The sequence below is a fragment of the Marmota flaviventris genome, chromosome 8, assembly GCF_047511675.1.
Source record: "Marmota flaviventris isolate mMarFla1 chromosome 8, mMarFla1.hap1, whole genome shotgun sequence".
Lineage (NCBI taxonomy): Eukaryota > Metazoa > Chordata > Mammalia > Rodentia > Sciuridae > Marmota > Marmota flaviventris.
The window spans coordinates 53,182,603-53,191,818 of NC_092505.1; the positions used below are offsets into that span (position 1 = coordinate 53,182,603).

The following is a 9,216-nucleotide window of genomic DNA, read 5'->3' on the forward strand; positions in this document are numbered from 1 at the left end:
CTAGGGACAGGGGAAAGAGCCAAAAACAGGTGCCAGTTTGGCCTGGGTTTTCTCTCTTGGGTGTTGGGAGACAATTCTTCATGGGTCTCTCACATTTCTGAAAGTCTCACGAGCAGAGACGTTGATAGCTTTTGATCTGGTATCTTTCCCAGAATGTTTGTACAGTGAAAGCCTTGGAAGAAAGGGTTAGTGTCTCTCTCTCTGGGCCAAAAGATAGATTTGTTTGCTGTCAAATATCATAAAAATTATAGCAACCACTGGGGAAAAGATTGGGTAGGTTTGTTTGCAGTCTTTTATAAGAGATTGGTGTTTCTAAACTGGGGGCTTCTCAGCTGTGATGTACACCCACTGTGTCACATGAGACTTGGACGGCAAGGGAAACCAAAGTGATCATGAAATTTATGCTCCCTGATGTGCCTTGAGCAATGAAGTCCTTTTTCTGACCCAGGGTCTCATGTCTCCTGCCAGCACCCATGAAACTACGGCAGGCTACTTCCTTGGCTTGCAAGTCAAGTAAAATCTCAGGCCCTTCACAGTCCCTGACATCCATGAGGCTCTCTTCAACCCTGTAAGTGGATTGTGAAGCAGGTCCCGGAGGAGCTGTGAGAGGAAAAGACTGGGCCCTGGGCACCTGCAGGTCTGTCTCAGGAAGAACCCTGGGAGGCAGAGCAGTAAGGAAGCTAAGATCTGCCTGGGGGAAGAAAGAGCTTCAGCAACTCCCACTGAGTGAGCTTCAGTCAAACCCCGAGGCACTGTGAAGACCAGCCAGGGAGAGTGGGGACCAGAAGAGGCCAGCAAACTTCCTCCTCCCTGAAAGGAGAAGGAAGGCCTGGGAGGAATCCCTGGGGCAACGTGGGGGAGGGCCTTCTCTCTAGAAGCAGGTGTAAGCCTCCAGGGGGACCTGGCTAGAGCTTCCTGAGGAAGGCTCTGAAACCTCTGGAATCCAGAGGGAAGCTAGAGACTCCAGCATTGCTGCAGAACCCCCCCCCCCCACCCACAGGTGACCACTTTCACAGACGGGTGCCCACCCACTGGCTATCTAACCACCCACTGTCTCACACCTGTACATGAGCTCAAAGGCCTCCCCATCCCAGGGAGAAAACAGAGACACCTCCAAACCCAGGCCCTCTCTGCACAAAGCCCTCCCTTGAGCCCCTTCCCAACACAGTACGGTGGGAGACTTTGTTTCCTACAAAGCAAATGCTGGATATTCCCAATACCCCCTTGGGCTCCTCTTCAGTTTTCCTTGTTTCTGAGGCTGCCCTTCAGAACTGGATTCCAGCCAGGTACTCAAAGGATTTCATCCACATTTGAGGGAATTTTGGGCATTCAGCTACCCGTACTGTCATAGTGCCCTGGTTCCATTGCCCCCTTTATTTATTTCTTTTTTCTCTGACAAAGTTGTAGTTTACTTACCACTCCCCAAACTTAAGATTTTATTTTTTTAATTTAGGCTAAGTATTGTCATAGTACTAGTACTTAATTAAGAATAATGGCTTCAATTTAGAGGGTTCAATGTATACATTAATATTATTGAAAATTAGAGATTAAGCTATAACTCATATGGAGAAAATATTTCCAGTTCTTGAAAGAAAGGCCAAAGTATATTGTTTTATTTACTATAAAATATTATTAATTCAGTGTCTTTTTTGATAATTATATATGCAATTCACTCTTTATAAGGTTTACAAAGAACCTGGATAATCCTTGTAAGAGGCCTCAATTTTAGTTTAAAATGAAATTTTTTTCTAAACTAATATAAAGATGTGTATAATATGTTTGCACTATTTAAGGCAGGTGTACATTTTGAAAGGTAATAAACTTAACAACTAGAAAGTTCTCCCAAGGGGAATAGAAGAAAAAAAGAAAAGCTTAGGACAGTTTTTTTTATATATCTTTACTTTATTTATCTTTATATGATGCTGAAGATCAAACCCAGGGCCTCCCACGTGCTAGGCAAGTGCTCTGCCACTGAGCTACAACCCCAGTCCCCTTAGGACTGTTTTTAAGACAAATGTTTAAACAGCACTCTTCTTTTGATTATTTAAAAATACCTCAGTGTGGGTACTGGCTCCTTTGACAGTGGGCTGACTGCTGCATCGTAAGTCTGGTGCCCCCATGAACACCTGCGTCACCCCTGCCATGCCGTATTGCCACTGCCTTGGGAACAGCTGCATGATAGGGCCATAGTAGTCAATGAGTAAACAGATTCCTCCATTCTGTGGTGTTCTTTGATCTCATATTTATGAGGCCAGTGGAGATTATTGCCAGGCACAGCCCAACCCTGACACAAACAAGTGAACTATAGAAATCCACTCCTACTCCACTAAGAAGCCCCCATAAGAGTGGTCAGCCTGGACACAGAGGAGTTGGGTTAAAAGCACAGAGCATTTTTACAAGGGCTCTCTCAGGGCACATCCTTTCTACTGCCTTAGTATCACTGGACTGAAGATTGGCTGCTTCTTGTGAGCAGGCTCCTTCCGTTTCCCATCACTCCCAACTTCAATCTCCAAGCACTGAGAGTGCCAGATGGAGTTGATTGAAGCAGATGTCAGTTACTTAGCATCATTGTTGTATTCCATTTTAAACATTCTTTCATAACTCTATTGAGGGTTCTTAATTAAATTAACATGGCTCAAATGAACTAACCTGCTGCGCCTGTGGAAATCATGTACAAGAAGCCCCCGTAAAAGTGGGGAGATTTCTCATAACACACAATGCAACCTAAAACATACTCACAGAGGAACTTAAAAAGTGTGGAGTTACTGCAATAATAAGAATCGGTGAAGCAACTTATGACCCTACTCTTGTGGAGAAAGAAGCCATACATGTTTTCATTTGACCTTTTGATGATGGTGTATTGCTGTCCAACCAGTCTTATGAATTTAAGTTTTGTGAAGAACCTGGTTGTTGTATGGCTGACAACTGTGTTGCAGGCCTTGGGAGCACCCCGTGCTTGTTGCTTTAGCATTAACTGAAGGTGGAATGAAATACCAAGATGCAGTACAATTCTTGAGGCAAAAGCTGTGTGGAGCTTCTAACAGCAAGCAATTTTTGTATTTGGTGGAGTATCATCCTAAAATGTGGCTGCATTTCAAAGACATTAAAAGTCATAGAAACAACTGTTATTATTGTAGGGACAAACGAGGCAAGGCACCGAAGATAGCAGGAAACAGTTTTATTTGGCTGCAGCCAGGTTCAGAGGGCACAGCTTTTGCTGTAATCAATCAATCCCCTGAACCCCGAGTTCAGGTAGTTTTAGAATTTTATACCCAGCATGTAAGGGGAGGGGCTCAGAAGTTCCCAGTCTGCAGAAGTTCACATAAAAGCAACTTTTTCTTTCACTGTTCTGGGCAAGTTAACCCTTCAAGGACAACACCTGAGAAGGGGAGAGCATCTTCTCCCCTTTCTTTCCTCCCCCTGCCAGCTGTTACCATGGAGCCCAATTGTAACTTATCTTAAAAAGGTAGACATCTCTGTGAAGCCCATTTCTACAAAGTATTATACTGGATATGTTTGTGAAAAACTAGTAAGGGGGTGTTCAGCACCTGGAGTGCTGGTATCTTCCTGGCCAGTGGCCAAGTAAAACAGTGTGACACGAAAATAGGAAGTTTATCTACATTGGACTCTTTTGCAGAGACTGTTTTGCTGACAGTCCTAAAATCAGCCATAGTGAAGAGGGCTTTTCTGTGGAGAAAGGGGGTGCCACTTCATTATATTCAACGAAACTGGGGTGCCTGAATCTATTGCCTTGGAAGCAGAACTTAAGACAAGACTTAATTGTTGTACACATTAGTCACATGTTGGTGTGGTGAGTAAGTCTGATGAAGCTTCCCCAGGAGCATTGGAAAGCAGTTTTACCAGGTGACAAGCTTGAATTTCAACCTCTATGTTTGGGTTATTATCAACCTATTTGGACACATAGTGAAAGATTCTTGCTGTTCAACCATTAAAATGGGCTTGTCATTTTTACCAATTGACTTTTTTTCTGAAATCATGCAGAATTATGTTTTAAAATCTATTTCCATACTAGAATTTATCCATAAATAAGAAATTTAGAAAAATTATGTACCCAAATACCCAGCACAATAGTTGCATATTTTTAATATCATACAAAACAAAAATTCCAGAAACTAAGAATGCTCTAGACCTTATATGATCTATTCCTTCAGTCATTTCAAACATTGTAGGGCCTATATGGTCATTTGCTTGCTCACTTTATGTTGGTATTTCTTATGTTCATACCAATATACATCAGGTTTGCTTAGCCATTAGTCTTTTGATTTTGATTTTTAATTTTTTTGCAGGTCTTATGATGACTATTCAACAACTTTATATAAGTCTTATTTTGTATTGTTTTAGAAAAGCTCCATTTTGAAAAATCCAAGTTTTACAGAAGCACATTTCTTTGTTTTTTATTTGTTTTGGTACCAGGGATTGAACACAGAGGCACTTAACCACTGGGCCACATCCCCAAGACCCTGTTTTGAGACAGGGTCTTGCTAAGTTGCTTAGGGCCTGGTTAAATTGCTGAGGCTGGCCTTGAACTTGCAATCCTCCTGCCTCGGCCTCCTGAACTGCTAGGATTACAGACATGTACCACCATGCCCAGCCAGAAGCATGTGTATTTAAAGTCTCCAGACAAAAAAACAGAACTTGCAGTCAATTTAACATTTGCGCTCTGAGCTACAATTTAATGGGGAAGGCCTGGAAAAAAAATGGGAGGGGGCTATTTAAATGTTCTTAGTAAAATGTTTCTTTTATCTCATACAGAACATGTAGAATATGTTCTTTAATTTAATAATTATTTAATAACTATTTGATGATAATTATTAAATAACTTATTAATTATTTTTTCTTTTGCACTGTGCCATGGCTCACACCTGTAATCCCAGTGGCTCTGGAGGCTGAGGCAGGAGGATAGAGAATTCAAAGCCAGCCTCAGCAAAAGTGAGGTGCTAAGTGAGTATCTGTCTCTAAATAAAATACACAATAGGACTGAGGATGTGGCTCAGTGTTTAAGTGCCCCTGAGTTCAATCCCCAGTAACACCACTCCTCCGCAAAAAAGTAGAGATGCTTTTTAACGTAGCTGAAACAATCCTTAATCGTAAAATTTCTGAAATTCTTGGAAGTTTTTCCATACTTATCAGAAGTTGTTTACCAATTTGTTTTTTGTTTGAAGTATGATTCCCCCCCCCCTCTTTTCTCAACATCTTACAAAAAGAAAAAAAAAGTGAGTTTCTGCTAATTAAGCAGACATCTAATATTTTATATGCCTTTGAACTGTACAACAATATTTGGATACTTTTTTTTTTTTTTTTGGTACTGGGGATTGAACTCAGGGGCACTTGAACACTTGAGCCACATCCCCAGTCTTATTTTGGATTTTATTTAGAGACAAGGTTTCACTGAGTTGCTTAGTGCCTCACTTTTGCTGAGGCTGGCTTTGAACTCACGATCCTCCTGCTTCAACCTCCTGAGCCACTGGTATTATAGTCATGCACCATTGTGCCTGGCTAATATTGGGATACTTGATAATTTGTCTTAATATGTATCTGATAAAATGGTGATACATGTGTGCGTGTATGTGTATGTGTGTGCTTGTCATACTGGAGATTGAACCCAGGTGGGCTCTACCATTGAGCCCTTTTTATTTTATTTTGAGACAGGGTCTTGCTAAATCGATAAAGCTTGCCTTGAACTTGTGATCCTCCTGCCTCAGGCTCCAAGTCACTGGGATTACAGGTCTGTGCCATCATGTCTGGTGGTAATGTGTATTAATATTAGTCCAGCCATATATTTATACTGTCTGAGATTGTGTGGTTATAGTTCTGTGAGAGAAATAATTTGTCAGTGTTCACAAACTTACAAAAACAGCTTAAATATCTAAATAAATAATTCAATGCAAAAAAGAATTTTTTTGGCAGCTGAGCCACCTCTGGTCATAACACATAGTCATTTACAAAGGACAATCAACAGATACAGAATTAATATTCTGTATAAAAATATTTCAACGTTTTAACAAATCTCTTTAAGTTTGTACCTCATGGTATTTGACAAGAATTTTGTATTTGGTATAAACAGATTTACAACATAAACTAAGTGATAGATATAATATCTCTATGCCAAGCAGAAATCAACTTTTTACATATCATCACTCCTGAATAGTTCTAATTAAAATTCAAACTATCCCCATCTTTTCATCATTATTATTCTTTGGTAAAAGACTAAAAATACCTAAAAATGGAAACAACTGTTTACTCCTGGTTTTCATTTTTTCAAAATAAATGTGATTCATAAGAGCAATCTGGACTGTTTGCTTTATACGAAATAATTATAAGTGAGCAAAATCCATTATTCCTAAGGCGAGTTGCCGGTCAGTCTCCTCATTGGAGATTGTAGCCTTTGAAATAGAAGCAGATGATAAACTTAGAGCAACCCACGTTATTCCCATCTTTCCAGAAATGTCAATTCTGATTTCTCAAGAACTTGATTCACAACATCCTGGCTTTCTTCTTCATCACTGAAGCTGTCAAAGATGTCCTCAAGTGGATCAGTAGGTCACCAAGAGTGTTGTAGAGCATTTCTTCAGTCATTTCCATTCCCATCTTTTCCTTTGGAAAGTCTACATTGTAATGTCTTTTGTGGATCCATCCTCTTGTTAACTAGTTGTGGAAGGACCAGAGAGAAGGGTCAGAACTTTGCAGGGCTCCAGGGGGCAGAATGGATGGGTAGGAGAAAGAGGGCCAGGTCACCAGGCAGGACCCTTTGGAGGTATGTGTCTGAAAGGCTACCTTGGAGAGTTGCTGGGCGCCAGGTAACAGGGAACTAAGATGCTTTTGGGAGAAATTACTTCTCCCCACTTGTTCTTACTAACGTGCCTTCCAGCCTCTTAACCTGGGTTGGGTCTGCAGCAGCTGGACTCCTCAGTCAGGACTCTTTCCATGTCCCTCAAACTCTGCCCCTTCTGAGGTTGAGTTCAAGCCCTGAGCCATGTGTCAGAAAGGGACTTATAAACTTGCTCAGCACTGTGCTCCTGACTTCCCGTTTTCTCCTTGCCTTGTGCATCCTCTGTATTTATCTAATGAAGGTCAGACTTAAGGTCCTGAAAAAGGTAAGAGAAATCATCATCCTTCTTTAAATGCATTAATCATTTATACAGACTCAAATGCATCCGCCACTGAATCAACCATCAGTGAATTTTAATGTTGCCTCTTGTTCCTATTGAGGTTGGTGTGAAGGAAGGAGAGGTTCTGACCAAAGAACAGGAGGCGAAGAACAGTCAGTCATCTTTATTCTGATGGCAGAGGGCTGGGGGCAGGCCAGGTCCTTGCAGTCTGAAAGTCAGCTTCTGACTTCTCTGGGCAGCTGCCTTCAGGCCCTGTGTGAGTCAAGCAACTGGGGGTAGATGGCCTAATTGTTTCAGGGTAGTCTTGGGCTTGGGGTTTAGCTACCCAGACAGGTTAAAGGGGGATCAGAAATTCAAGACAATCCAGGCCATAACAGCTCATGAAACCTGTGAAAGCATTTCTTAAGACAATTTCACATTTAAATCAAACTAAGATAATAACTGTATTGTATGGTATAGTTAGTTATACAGTATACAGAGATATTATTATACAACAGATCATAATATATCGATTATTAGGTTATTATGTATTAATTATTACAATACAGATATTGGGGCCTAGATTTGAACCCTCACTACATAGTCACAGTTAGGTTGTGTCCAGGACCTACAGCTTTAACTGCTCTGAGAGGAGGTCTAGTAGCAACATTAAAAAAAAAAAAAAAATACTCTCAGAAGTGTCCTTCCAGACACCCTTCATCCTTTGTATATTTTGATTTTTAGTAGATTGATTCATTTTGATCACTTCTGAATCTCTAACCCCTGTCCCCCAAACTCTCACCCACAGTCCTCAAAAGAATTTACCAATTCGCATAATCTTCGTCTCTAGTGAGCTTACTGGAGTTTGAGAGATACTAATTCTTTTGACCCAGCCAGGCTGACCAACCCCCAGGTTCTGAGAACCCTGGAGGGAGCAGCAGCCTCCTGAGCCAGCCCACTCCCCTCCACCATCTCCCCTCCAGAGCTAGACTGTATCAAAAGTCAGGCACTGAAGCGCCCCCATGTCCATGAGCTGGCCCCTCCACCCAGAACAGCCACAGGCTCTCCTTACACAAATTCTTGTCTTGTCTCTTTCCATGCCTTCCTTCCTCTGGGGTGAATGGAGAGGGCCCCCAAATACTTGTAGAAATTCCACCGCATCCTCAGCTCATCATTACCCCTGTGCCCACTGTGCAGATGTGTAGACTAAGGGCCAGTGAGGAAGTGCAAGGACTCCAGAGCCTTCGCTCTTTCCCCAGCACCCACTCTGCCTGCAGGACCTCAACAGCAGTCCCTTTCACACCTTCCTTTCCTAGAAGGAAACTAAGCTGGTGGCTCCCCTAGTCCTGGGTGGCTTATTCTGTACCTGGTACCTTCTTGGCTTAGAGCCATCCCTGGACCCTGGCGATCCTTTTGTCCCCTCCAGTTCCAAGCTGTGTGAGTGGGAACCAGGGGTTGGGGAGAGAGAGCATTCCAAGTGCATCTGAGGAAGCAATTTCAAGGAAGTGGGCAACGTGAAGGGGTCACATTTTCCTGCCAAGGGAGAGTCTGGCATTGTGAAATTAAAGAGAAAACCTCTAGGTCTATTTTCTCCCCACCTGGAGAGCCAACCGGGTCACTCGGAGTTTTGGGGAATTGACTGACACACCTGGCTGTGGAATGCTTGGGGACAGGGTGCGGTTCATTGATTTTTAAATAAACTGTTTTGTCTTTCTGCCCTTTCTCACCCTACTCTCTTCTCTGGGTCCTGAAGGGAACTAGGAAGTTTGATATGTCACTCAACGGCAGCAAGTCCACCCTTGACAAACCAGGGCTGAAATCACCACTGGCAGGTGTGGCCAGCACCACCTGAGGCCTGCTTTTCTGCTCCTGCCACTTCTCTTTGGCCCTCCTGGGCAGCAGCGGTGCTCTCAGCATGGACTAGATGAGGCTCGGCTGTGTGTGTGTGGGGGTGCTCTGGAATCTGTGGTCCACCCAGTTTCAGGGAAGTTTAACTAGCTGTTTCTCCGGGTTACCCAGCCTGGCTTGTAACTGGTTGGTGACATGGGCAGGTGTTTGGGAGATTTCCAGGACCAGCCCAGGATAAAGTGGCTTACCTGCTGGCCTT

General features: G+C 42.7%; 1 pseudogene; it reads left to right on the forward strand.

Moving 5' to 3' along the window:
• Nucleotides 1-2,630: 2,630 nt before the first annotated feature.
• On the forward strand, nt 2,631-8,961 carry LOC114093218 (protein tyrosine phosphatase type IVA 1 pseudogene; annotated as a pseudogene).
• The last annotated feature ends 255 nt before the right edge of the window (nt 8,962-9,216 follow it).